General features: G+C 38.8%; 1 pseudogene; it reads left to right on the top strand.

The window, feature by feature from the left end:
- The first annotated feature begins 271 nt into the window (after nt 1-271).
- On the top strand, nt 272-427 carry LOC118631933 (annotated as a pseudogene).
- The last annotated feature ends 13,753 nt before the right edge of the window (nt 428-14,180 follow it).

A 14,180-nucleotide genomic window follows, 5' to 3' on the forward strand; every position in this document is an offset into this window, starting at 1 on the left:
TCTTATTTACACAGACAAGGATAATAACTTCCCTTTCAAAAATGTCTGCTTGCTTAATTGCCAACAATGTGCTTGGTAATAGGCTTTGGTTGATTTAAAATCATGGTTTTCTCCCCCCTCCCCCAAGGTTGTTGTGTTCAAATAAAATTCTATTTGAAGCAACCAGCCCCTTCCCCAGCTTATTCCCTATACCCCACCTCTCCCCACTATAGCTTCCAAAGGGGTTCCTGCCAACAGATTTTGAAAACCACTAATAGAAATTTAAAAACCTATCGCTTCTCGGCCTTTTGGCTAAGATCAAGTGTAGTATCTGTTCTTATCAGTTTAATATAAATTTAAAAACTTACTGCACAGATAGATGCTCAGACACAAACACCAATGTTGCCTTAGGTGGAGATAGAAATATTCCTCAGAGCTCTTACCCCCATGCATTTTTCAAAACAGCATGTGTCACAGAAGGTGGCGCTTGGATGGTGGGTGTTAACTTGTCTCAGTAAAAATGAGCTTTTCCTTGAATGTATATCTTGCATTCTGAGTAATTCTTACTTTGCTCATGGGACTGATTTTTGAGATAATGAAGGTCCCAGTGGCCTCTACCCCACCCAAGTTGATTGGCCAGGGTTGGCCTACATTCAATAACTGAGGCAGTGCTTCCCTTTGAGGCTGTCCTATCAGAACGAAGACCCTAGTTAGTGCTAACAGTGGAATTATTGAAAGTTCCAGTAAATATGGAAAAGAAATGCAGCCAATGGCAGCTATCCTATGACAGTAAGTATTAAGCATCTCTGTCAAAGCACACTCGCAGAAGTAGAGGCTATTTTCAAAGGGTTAAGTGTGTTCTTGCCTACAGAGATACCTTGGAAAATGCGTATCTGGGCGGCCTCCTCAGCCTTTACAAGAGAATAGAAGACTGAGGAAATGCAAACCAGGCCTTTTCAGCTGCCCAAATGGTCCTTTGCACCATTGCTAAAAACAGTGGGGCTGCAAGGGACAGTTCATTCCTGCTTTCTCCTCTAAAAATATTTAATTCACATCTACTGAGAATTTACTGGGAATCTAGAACTACCCCTGTAGTTCTATCACATTCGTTCCTACCAGGCGTCCCCCCAATTTGATGAACACAGTGGTCCTTTCATGGCTACTTAGTCCATCTTCCCCTTCTCACTCCTGCTTCCTTTGTTCTTCCTTTTCCTCTGTTTTATTTCCTTTGCCACCTCTAGAACTTTCTCCATTAAATTACTGTGCTGCACTGATGATCTTTCCCCTAGGTAGAAGAGACTTTTTTAGTCTTCTTTTAAAAGTTCCTTTTAATCTTTCAGTTCCTCCACTCTGCCCACCTGCCCAGTGCTGGAACCCTTCTCTCTCCATCCACCTCTCTCAGACTCAGTGGAAGTTGGTTGTTTCACTTTTTCCACCAGTGTATTTCTGAGTCAGATTTCTTTCCACGTGACTCCTCTGAAAAGGCTCTTCCAAATGTCACGAATGACCCAACCCCCAGTCCTCAAACTCATTTGTCTATGTTAGTGCTCACTGTCCTGGAGTCTGCATGAGCTTCTCCTGCTGTCTCCCTCTTCTCCTTTAGGTCTCCATAGTCTCTTGGTTCTCTTCTCAGGGAGCCTGATCTCTTGTATAGCTTCTCTCTCTTTTCCCACACAGACCCTGAATGTTATTACTCTCTCAATCTCTGTCGTTAGACATTCTCCTTAAAATATAACCCACCCAAATCATAATTTGATTACCTTTATCCCAGAGATGGCTCCTGTATCAGAATTTTTCCATTACAAGGGAGATAAAACTGAACCCAAACTGACTTAAGCAAAAGGGGATTTATTGGCTTGTATAACTGAACATGCACTTCAGGCACAGTTTCATCCAGGGCTCCAAAAATACCTCCAGGACTTGGTTTCTCTTTCTCCATCTATCTTAGCTCCATCTTATTAATTGTTCTAGTCTAGATTATTCTCCCCTTGTAGTTGCTCAATAGCTGTAAGTATCTCACAGTTCATGGTTCTAGGACAAATTCAAGGAATTGTATCCCAACTTTCCCAAATGAAATAAATTTCCTTGGTTCTGATTAGATTATGTGCTCTGCACCAGTCACCAGAGCTTTGGAGCGAAAGGAAAAAATTAGAGGACTGGCTTCCTTGTTCAATGTTTCTCTTACCCTCAGATTTTACCTTGTAACCCACTCCTTTGTTATCTCTTCAATGCCTTTAACATATTATTTAAAATATATTTTATCCAGTATAACTTATTATTTTCATAAGAAGGATTGGTCTGGATAACCTAGCTGACCATTATAAAAATAAAATTTCACTCAGTGCTCTTATCAATTTAAAATTTGTTTTATAATTATTGATTCATAGTTCATGTTTTCTATTATCAACTAATTTGAATGCAAGATTTTATTCTGTTGAACTTTTCATTTCCCATAGCACTTGAAATAAAATATTGCACATATTAGGTATGCAATTAATAACAGTTTAAATAAAGAATAAACTAGTGTGAACACTCTAATTAGTTCAGAGTTGCTGCTCTAGTTTAGAAAAATCTGAGGAAATTTTCAGATTCTCAACAGCAGCAGAAAATCAAACAGTAGTCAAAAGTACATCATAGATCAGATTTTGGCTGTTAGCCAACTTCATAAAACAGAGAACTTTGGCATTTGGAAAAAAAGTAACTGACAGAAATTCTGTAAAGAGAAGGCAGTGATCCTATTATGAGAAAAACCCTTGAAGACTTTGGGAAAATAATCACCACTTCCACCAACCTTTCAACATACACCCTTTGCCATAGAGGCTGTTTCCCGTGGCCCAGGTCTCTTCCTCAGTTGTTGAGACCTGGATTAGTGCAAGGTCTCAAACAACCACAAACTGAGTGGTTTAAACAACAGAAATGGCCCTGGCCGGTTTGGCTCAGCGGTTAGAGCGTCAGCCTGCGGTCCCCAGAGACCCTGGTTCGGTTCCTGCTAAGGGCATGTACCTCAGTTGCAGTTTGTTCCCGGCCCTGGTTGGGTTGTGCGGGTGGCAACTACTCGATGTGTCCCTTTCACGTCGATGTTTCTCTCTCTCTCTCTCTCTCCCTCCCTCTCTATCTGAACAAAATATCAAAAAATGTCCTCGGGTGAGGATTAAAAAAAAAAAAAAAAAAAAAGACAAATAAACAACAGAAATGTATTGTGTTATAGTTCTTGAGTCCAAATGTTCAAAATCAAAGTGCTAGTAGGGTTAGTTACTTCTGAGGGCTGTGAGGGGACTCTGTTTCATATCTCTCTCCTCATGTCTGAAAGGAGACATTAGGTTGCTGGAAATCTTTGGCATTTCATGGCTTATTGAAGCCTCATCCTCATCTCTGTCTTCATCTTCACATGGTGTTTTTCTCTGTATGTGTGCATGTCTGTCTCCAAATTTCCTTCTCGTATAAGGACACCCGTCATATTGGATTAGGGCCCAACTTTCTCTAGTATCACCTCATCTTAACTAATTATATCTGCAATGACCCTATTGCCAAATAAGGTCACATTCTGAGGTGCTGAGGATATATTAATCAGGGTTCTCCAGAAAAACAGAACCAATTTTATAGAGATAGATAGACATAAACATAGACAAAGAGATAGAGATATAAAGATTTATTATAGACATCACCAATGTAGTTGTGGAGCCCAAGAAGTCCCACAATTTGCCATCTGCAAGTGGAAAACCAGGAAAGCTGGTGGTATAGCTCCGTGTGAGACCGAAGGCCTGAGAACCGGGGAACCCACGGTATAATTTCCAGCACAAAGTCAAAATCTTGAGAATCAGCCAAAATCTTTGATATCTGAGGGCAAGAAAAGAAGGACATTCCAGCTCAAGAGAGAGAATTCACATTTTCATTCCATGTGGACTCCCAGTGAATTAGAGGTTGCCCTCCCATGTGGTGAGGATGGAACTCTTTACTCGGTCTACTGAATCAAATCTCTTGCAGAAACATCCTCACAGACACACTCAGAAGTACTGCTTACCAGCTACCTGGGCATCCCTTAGTACAGTCAGGTTGACAAAAAAAAAATTAGCCATCACAGGGTTAGAACGTCAATGTATGCTTCTTTTTGGTGGGGGAGGGGTGCAAAAGAGGGGGTTACAATGAACCCATAACAAGACTTAGAATGTCTAGAAAAGACTTTAAAAAAAAATCTATCTCCAGTATAGAACAAATGCATTTTCTCACTACAAGACTTGCAAGTATTTAAGTCCGGTAGTGTCTGGGGCTCAGGGATGGCTGCAGTATGTTTTGTCTGAGGGTCAACAGCCCACTGAAGACATGTGTAAGGGTGATAGTTCCCAGACTTACAGGCCTTATGCCCTTGGCTCAGCAGAAGAAATTGAGAGGAGCTCTCTCACTCCTCCACTCCTTCACTGACACTAGGAACCACGTCTTCACTAGTTGCAGCAAATTAAAAAAAAAAAATTAAGATCATATCTGGTTGCAGACCACCCAACTTTTTAGTGAACTGGGCTTCTCAGAGTAAGCCACAGTTTGCCTGTCATAGATTGCAGTCACCAAATACAGAGCTCCAAGCTGAAATGTAACAGGGATCCAAGATCTAAAAGACAATTTCATTTCTTTGATTCATCTCCAACAGGAAAAGAGGTATATTCTGCAGAAGACTTAACACAGTGTCTGATCAAACCGCAAGCACATTGGTAACTAATTTTCTGCTCTGGGCATGGTTTTGGTGTGAAATGTATGATTCCATTATTCTGGAGTCCAAGCATTCTTTAGTGAAATGACCAGTGGCACCCAGACCTATACACCAGAAAAGACAGATACTTAGCCAAAAGGCACACCTCTGATGGCCTCGTTTCCAATGCCTCCCCACTGGATGCACAATGGGAGTTTAAGACTAGTCACAGCCTTAATCTCTGCTGCTCGTGCACATCTCTCCTCCACAGGCTTCTCATCCCTGACTAGGATCTGCACTTTGGCACAGCTGTGCCTCTGAACACGTTGTTCCCCGCCGGAAGGCCCTCCGCTCTTCCCCCAGCATCCCCACAGCTCTGCTGATGAACGCTCCAGAGTTACCCCTAACAACAGTCTTTCTCAAACTCCGCCTACATGGCTATTTCCCCAGCCCGCCCATGCAGAATCAGTGTTCTTCCTTTGAATTCCAAATAATTTGTTGACTGTGATGATAGCACATAGTTGCCCATGGCTCCACCCCCAGCCAACCTGTAAACACTCACCAACATTTGAACAGAGAACTAGACAACCAGATAAGCTTTATCCATTCTTACCAAACATCACACTCTGCGCTGGCCTCCGGGGACATTTCAAGGGCTAGTTCTGGTCTCTGGTTTTAGCCCAACCACGAGGCCCTCGCGTAACTCAGATCACCGATATGCTGCAGCGCTTTACGCCAGGAGCTCGCCTGTTTGGTAAAACTGCCTCTCCTCCTCTCCTGTTTTGTGCAGGTACCTAATATGCCTTATCACTGAAAGCACCATTTTAATAACGTAATAAATGTCTCATTTTCTGTAGAAGTTTCTAGACAAGCAGGTATTTGTTTGCTCTTCAAATCCTTTTTAGAACGAAGTGTGCTGGCATTTCCCATTAATCAGCTGCCATTGTTTTTAAGTGTTTGCTCACTATACTTACACGTTCGCAGCTGCAGGGAAACCTGCGCTCTGGGCTTTCCAGATCGCTTCCATGCTTAATTACCGTGAAGACAGAAAAGCCGCACCTGGTTTCAGAACTGTAACTATCTCAGTGGATGTCATTTTCGAGACAAGGGGAAAATATATTTGGGTTTAATAGAGGTATCTAGATGACATCACTACCTTAGATAAAACTGTCCTTATTAAAGCAATCAGAATTTCTCTAGGATTAAAAGACCTGAGAAAGTTCTCTGGGCCAGGGAAGGTTTTTCTGTACCACTCCCCAGTGCCATCTTTCAATAAGACAAATGTGGACAGAAGGCTGATAAGGGAGGCCAGAGACCTGGATTTTAGCCCTGGCACCAGCATATACCAGGAGCTGCAGGATTTAAACAGATGACACTTATCTGGGTCTAAAATGCCTCATAAACAAGTCAGGAATCTGACTCTACAGTAGTTGAGTTTAGTGATAGGGTCTTTTGGGAGGTGCCAGTTTTATTCAAAGAACTGAAAGCCAACCATTGAAAGCAATGAAAGAAAGAGAGATGATGACTAATTTTTCTAGACTTTAATCATTAAAATAGAGACATATATTACATTTACTTATACTCTGCTTTACTTTATAAATGTATTTTATGAATTTATTTGTTTTATAAAATTATTAACAAGGATATAATAAATCTGCTTGACTGTTATTGATAGCTTTCCCATAGTAGGCGTTTACATTTTATTCTGTAATACAGTAGATCTCCTTACCCATGGTTTCCTTTTCTGTGGTTCCGGTTATAGCCAACCGCAGTTTGCAAATATGAAAAAAAAAAAAAAACAAAAGTCCAGAAATAAACAATTCATAAGTTTAAATCGTGCCCCTTTTTGAGTACCATGATGAAATCTCCCATCCTTGAGCTCCATCCTGCCTGGAATGTGAGTCATCCCTTTGTCCAATGTAGCCACGCTGTCGACATTCCCTGGTTATCCGTCACTTAGTAGCCACCTCAGCTGTCAGATCAGTTATCAGAGAAAGGCACACACAGAAAGAAAGCATATCCACATAACTTTTATTACACTGTGTCACAATAACTATTGTATTTTTAGTTGTCGTTAATCTCTTACTGTGCCTAACTCATAAATTAAACTTTATCATAAATATGTATGTATAGGAAAAAACATAGTATATATAAGTTTCAGAACTATCTTTGGTTTCAGGCATCCACTGAGGGTCTTGGAACATATCTCCCATGGATAAGGAGGGACTACTGTATTGAATTTAATCATTAGAGCTGGGATGTAAAGGGATTAAAACTTTAATACATTTATAAGTACATTTCCTTATTTATTCACTGAGAATTGAAATGTATAACTGAGCCCTGGCCAGTTTGGCTCAGCTATTGGAGTGTCAGCCTGCGGACCAGAGAGTCCTGGGTTCGGTTCTCGCTAGGGGCATATACAAAAAAATAAAAATAAAAAAAATAAATGTATAACTGAAAAGAATTTTTCCTTTCTTTTAATATTATAAAAACATGTTGCTGTTGCTGCATAAATTCCTGCACATTTGTTCAATCTTGTTTCACTTATAAGTGTTAGGTAGAGGTTAAATTTTAAACCTCCCTTTAGTCAAGGAGAAGGCCTTGCCTCTTTCTGTAGCAGTTTCATTGACATGGTTTTGTGGGGGCTCATCCAACTGACAGTGACCATGAAAATTTAATGATAGCAGAGGCTGGGCAGGTCATTTTTTTCTGTGGAAGGTCTATGGAAGTGAGGACAGCTATTTTGTCACCAAATGTGTTAAAGTTACAATTAAGTAGGGAGTTGACAGGCTTGCGTCGACCATACATGATAGAGCAACAAGTAATTATGATGAATCTACAGCCTTCCAATACAGAAGAATCATTCCTCAATAGGCATTTACCTCACTTTTGGTTGTGTTATTGAATTTTCTTGGGAAATTTTCTCCAGATTCTAGGACTATTATAGGACCATCACCATTCCTTATGATAATACAGTATAGGAAATTTTTATGAAATGAAGGTATAGTTAAGTATTCTTAGTGAAATTCTGGGATTAAAATTAATTATTCATATACTCTTGACCTAATTTGCTATGGATAATCTAATACTAGGTGTTCAGAAGGAAAATGTATATCTGCTTTGGATGTTTCCTATACATTTTCATTCCTCTTCCTGCATGTCTCAGGTGACACCCCTGTATTTATACTCTCCTTAGCTGACACAGACCCCAGACCGTGCTACAGACAGTGAAGAAAAGCCAAGTGGACTAGAATGAACCATGGCAAGTGAACAACTGTCCTTTCAGGGAAGATTCTTAACATTATAACAGGGTTATTATGAGACGTTTCTGAGAAGACTCGGAGCCCTGAGCAACAGTCTCCGCAGATTTTCTGAAGCCAGATTATCTGTGTTCAAGTCCGAGCTCTACCATTTCTTCTCTGTGCAACTTTCAGTGACTTATTTAACATCTCTGCATCATTCTTTCATAATCAATTAACAAGGATATTAATAATCCTGACCTCACAGGGTTTTGGGAGCTGAATTGTATCCCCCAAAAGTCATATTTTGAAATCCTAACCCCCAGTGCTTCAGAAAGCGACCATTTAGAGATAGGACCTCAAAGAGGTCATCGTTGAAAACACAGCTAATAGAGTGGCCCTGATCCAATCTGACTGGCACCCTTATAAGAAAAGGAAATGTGGACACACTGAGGGACATCAGGATGAGCACACAAAGGGAAGGTCACGTGAGAACACAGCAAGAAGTCAACTGTCTGCAAGCCAAGGAGAAAGGCCTCAGAGAAACCAACCCAGCTACCACCGTGATCTTGACCTCTTACCTCCAGGACTATGAGCAAATAAATCTCTGTTGTTCAAGTCACATAACAGCTCTAGCAAACTAATATACAATGTATTGTGAGGGCTAATAAGGGTTCATGTGTTTCACTATTATTATTTGTTTTGTAAGATTTATTTTTACCTCTCACTTATGTGCTCTAAATCTGTCATAAACATGAGGTAAACTTATTAAATACTAATTAAATCATTCCACTCCACCAATATTCATGTGTCCTCTACAAGTCATTAACCATCTCTGAGTTTCAGTTTCCACATCCACAAAATTAGAAGACTGAGTTCTTTGACCTCTAAGAAAATAATTTTCATCTAATATTAGTCATTTAAATGGATTCAGTTAGAGGACAGAAGCTACTCTAAGGAGTATGGTTTGGCTCCAGCAATAAGCAGTTAGGCCTGGGCTAGGACGAGGAACAGAAGGGATGATTGTCCTTCTGCAGCTCAGGGAGAAGCTTCTGGCACCTCTTCAGAGCCTCCAGCCCCCCAAGTCTAAGGGAGACAAATAAAAGAGGCTTCACAACATATTCCACTCAGTCAAAGAAAGAGCAAAAAATACTTGGGGTTGAGCAGAGTAGATGACATTTTATTAGACAATCCCTGAATGACATCAAATATCAAAAGAGAACCATAGCATAAGTAAATAAGTCTTGGAAATTAATTTAGGAGACATAGCTAGAATTTTAAGAACACAAGAATATCCAATAAGAGACAAGAGAATGTGGAGAGCAGATGACAAATATAGAGAATTTTATAAATAGCCATGATGTGTGATGCACAGACTTAATATCCAGTATACTTAACTTGCATATCTTGTTCCTTTTGGAATAAGGTGTATTATTGGAAAATGAGACATAAAATGGAAAAGATATATGCATTTGGTTTACATTTTAAACTGCTTTTCACATAGAAAAAAAAAATTAAAACAGATATCACCCAAGTAATGAGCATTATATGCAGAGATTAAATATTTTTTAATTCAGATTTAACCCTGGAAGATCAAATGGGCTCTCAGATGCACAGTTAGTTATTCTTCGTCAATTTTATTTCAGAAGCTATCTGTCTCGTCTTAGCTGTCTGAAAATATCTTCCAATTTTTTCTGTACCATAAGTATGCATTTGGGAAATCTTGCTCCCCAAGCAAATTCTCAGAGGCGTCCACCTGTAAGCTTCTGCTCCATCACTGTAGAAAAAAATATGACGTTATCTCTAGACCTAGCAGTCATTAGCTGGGGAATCAATTACTCCAGAGACATCACATTCTCCTTAACTCTCTGCCCAAAGCATAATTACTGCTAAACAGAAATGAAGCCAAGTTCCAGCTCTCTACAGATAACCTAGGATATTTTATCAGTGGAAAAAATGACAAGTAGAGAGAAGAATGTGTGTAACTCATATAGAACATTTAAGTTGCCCTTACTAATTTGGGTAAAGAAAAAACAGTCTAGAGTGCTATTTCCATGCTTCAATTCTTGTTAACCTACTAAGTAGGCTTTAAATGAAGAAGAAATTAGCCCAGCTGTTGTGGCTCGGTGGTTGAGTGTCAACCCGTGCACCAAGAGGTCACTGGTTCGATTCCCAGTCAAGGCCCATGCCCAGGTTGTGAACCCAATCCCAGTGAGGGGCATGCAGAAGGTAGCCCATGTTCTCTCTCATCAAAGTTTCTATCACTCTCTCCCACTCTCTCTAAAAATCAATGAAGAATAAATAAATAAATAAGAAATCTAAGAGAATTTCAGATCTGGTACATTTTCTTTTAATATGGACCTTCTGTGGAAAGTTTTAAGAGGAAGAACTAGAAGAAACTGAAGTCTCCCAACTCTTATTTCAAAAACAAAAACACTTTCTAATGATTCTAGAAGAGGTGACACATTATGTAGTAGAAAAAAGATTCACATGAGAAATAGAAGAGTGGGGCTTTTGTCCTGATTTTGCTACCAATTGTATGATCTTAGCCAAGTCACTTAAATTGCAAAAAAAATAGTTTTTTTTTACCTATCAAGTGACAAGTTAGTCTCTAAGGGTCCTTCTGACTCTAATACTCTTGATTCTTGAGGAACCGTATATTGCTCTCTAACTATATTTATCTCCCTCCAAGTATCCCCTTGGACATTTAATCAGGTGCCCAGTTAACCAGGTGTTCTGGGCTCTGCACCAGACAGTGCAAACCACAGCATCTTCTCCACCTAGAACCAGATTACAGCCTAAAGGCAGTTTATGAGTCTTTGTGTCCAGAAACCCCAGTGAAGTTATTAATGTATTTAATGTGTGCAATTTATGACATCTTTGTAAAGTTAAGCTTTAAGAAAGAATTGCAGCCCTGACCGGGTTGGCTCAGCAGCTGGAGGGTCAGCCTGCGGACCAGAGAATCCTAGGTTTGGTTTCTGCTAGGGGCACATACCAAAAAATAAAAACAAATTTTAAAAAAATCTGGAGGACTTCAAGGGAGAGAGCAATAGCAATACGATCACAGTGGCTGACTTAAACACACCACTGACACCACTGAATAGATCTTCTAGACAAAAAATTAACAAGGACTTAGAGTCCTTATAAGACAATGTCGATCAGTTGGACTTCATTGATATTTACAGAACATTTCACCACAAAGCTGCAGACTATACATTCTTCTCAAGTGCACATGGGACACTCTCAAAGATAGGCCACATGTTAGGATACAAAGCAAGTCTCTTCAAATTCAAGAAGATTGAAATCATATCAAGCATCTTCTCAGATCACAGTGGCATAAAACTAGAACTCAATTACAATAAAAACACACAAAAACATTCCAACACTTGGAAGCTAAATAGCATGTTATTAAACAACAAATGGGTTGTTACTAATGAGATCAAGGAAGAAATTAAAAACTTCCTGGAATCCAATGAAAATAAACACACAACACCACAAAATCTATGGGATACAGCAAGAGCAGTCTTGAGAGGGAAGTTCATAGTACTACAGGCCTCCCTCAAGAAGCAAGAAAAATTCCTAATTGACTTTCCAACCCTACAACTTAAAGAACTAGAAAGTAAAGAAACAAAAAACCCAGAGCTAGTAGGAGGAAGAAAATAGTAAAGGTCAGAGCAGAAATAAAAGACATAGAGACCAAAAAAAAAAAAAAAATTGAAAAGATCGATGAAATGAAAGGGTGGTTCTTTGAAAAGATAAACAAGATCGGAGGACCTTTAGCCAGACTCACCAAGAAACAAAAAAAAGAGGTCCCAAATAAACAAAATCAGAAACGAAAGAGGAGAGTTAACAACTGACACCACAGAAATACAAAGGATCATCGAAACATACCATGAACAATTATATGCCAACAAATTGTACAATCTAGGGAAAACAGACAAATTTCTAGAAGCACACAGCGTCCCAAAACTAAACCAGGAAAAGATAGAAAACTTGAACAGACCAATAACAATAAAGGAAATTGAATATGTAATTAAGACACTTTCAGCAAACAAAAACCCAGGCCCAGATGGCTTCACGGGGGAGTTTTACCAAGCATTCAAAGAAGATCTAATACCCATTCTCCTCAAACTATTCCAAAAAATCCAGGAAGACAGACACTTCCTAACTCATTTTATGAGACCAGCATAATCCTAATTCCAAAACCGGATAAAGACACTACAAAGAAAGAAAACTACAGGCCAATATCCCTGATGAACACAGATGGCAAAATCCTTAACAAAATATTAGCAAATAGAATACAACAATACATCAAAAAAATTACTCATCATACCAAGTGGGATTCATCCCAGGGATGCAAGGATGGTACAATATTCGCAAATCAATAAATGTGATAGACCACATAAACAAAATGAAAGATAATAAACATATGATCATATCAATAGATGCTGGAAAAGTATTCAACAAAATCCAGCACCCATTTCTGATAAAAACTCTCAGCAATGTGTGAATAGAGGGATCATAACTCAACATAATAAAAGCCATATACAAAAAAACCTACAGCCAACATCATACTCAATGGGAAAAAACTAAAAACATTCCCCTTAAGAATGAGAACAAGACAGGGAGGCCCACTTTTGCCACTCTTATTCAACATAGTACTGGAAATCTTAGCCACAGCAACTAGATATGAAGAAAAAATAAAAGGCATCCAAATTGAAAAGGAGGAAGTGAAACTGTCATTATTTGCAGATAACATGATATTGTACATAGAAAACCCTGAAGATTCCATCAAATATCTACTATAGTTAATAAATGAATTTGGCAAAGTAGCAGGATACAAAATTAACGTTAAGAAATCAATGGCATTCTTATACACCAATGATGAACTCACAAAAAGAGAAAATAAAAAATAAAAAATCCCATTTACCATCGCAGCAAAAAAATTAAGATACCTAGGAATAAACTTAACCAAAGAAGTGAAGGATCTCTTCACAGTAAACTACAGGGCATTGAAAAAAGAAATAGAGAAAGATATAAAAAAGTGGAAGCACATACTTTGTTCATGGATTGGATGAATTAACATAATTAAAATGTCCTTACTACCCAAAGCAATCTATAGATTCAATGCAATCCCCCATCAAAATACCAACGACATCTTTCACAGAACTTGAACAAACATTGCAAAAGCTTATATGGAACCAAAAACGGCCCCAAATAACCACAGCAATCTTGAAAAATAAAAGAACAAAGTAGGAGGGATAACATCACCAGATATCAGATTATACTACGAAGCCACTATAATCAAAACAACCTGGTACTGGCTCAAGAACAGCAGATAGATCAATGGAACAGAACCCAGAACCCAGAAATTGACCCAAGACAATATGCTCAATTAATATTTGACAAAAATGGCAAGAACATACAGTAGAGTCAAGACAGTCTCTTCAATAAATGATGTTGGGAAAATTGAACAGCTACTTGCATAAAAATTAAGTTAGATCACGAACTTACACCATACACAAGAATAAACTAAAAATGGATAAAAGAGTTAAATGTGACTCGAAAATCCATAAAAATTCTAGAAGAAAATACAGGCAACAAAATTTCAGACATCAAACACAGCAGAATTTTCACTGATACAATAACTAAGGCAAGAGAAACAAAGGAAAAAATGAATACGTGGGACTACATCAAACTAAAAAGCTTCTGCACAGCAAAAGAAACAATCATCAAAATGAAAAGAGAACTCACTATATGGAAGACCATAATTGCCAATGATGCATTGGGTAAGAGATTAATTTTTAAAATATATAGAGTACTCATACAACTCAACAAAAGGAAGACAAAGAACCCAATTAGAAAATAGGCAGAGGACCTAAATAGATACCTCTCCAAACAGGACATACAAATGGCCAAGAGACATGAAAAAATGCTCAACGTCACTAATTATCAGAGAAATGCAAATTAAAACAACTGTGAGGTATCACTTCACACCTGTCAGAATGGCCACCATCAACAAATCATCAAACAACAAGTGTTGGCAAGGGTGTGGAGAAAAGGGGACTCTAGTACACTGCTGGTGGGAATGCAGACTAGTGCAGCCACTATGGAAAACACTATGGTGTTACACAAAAAGTTAAAAATTGAACTGCCATTTGTCCCAGTGATCCCACTTCTATATATACCCTAAGAAGCCTGAAACACCAATTAGAAAGAATATATGTACCCTTATGTTCATAGCAGCACTAGTTGCAATAGCTAATATCTGTAAACAACCC

This window comes from Molossus molossus, unplaced genomic scaffold, assembly GCF_014108415.1.
Source record: "Molossus molossus isolate mMolMol1 unplaced genomic scaffold, mMolMol1.p scaffold_m16_p_16, whole genome shotgun sequence".
Lineage (NCBI taxonomy): Eukaryota > Metazoa > Chordata > Mammalia > Chiroptera > Molossidae > Molossus > Molossus molossus.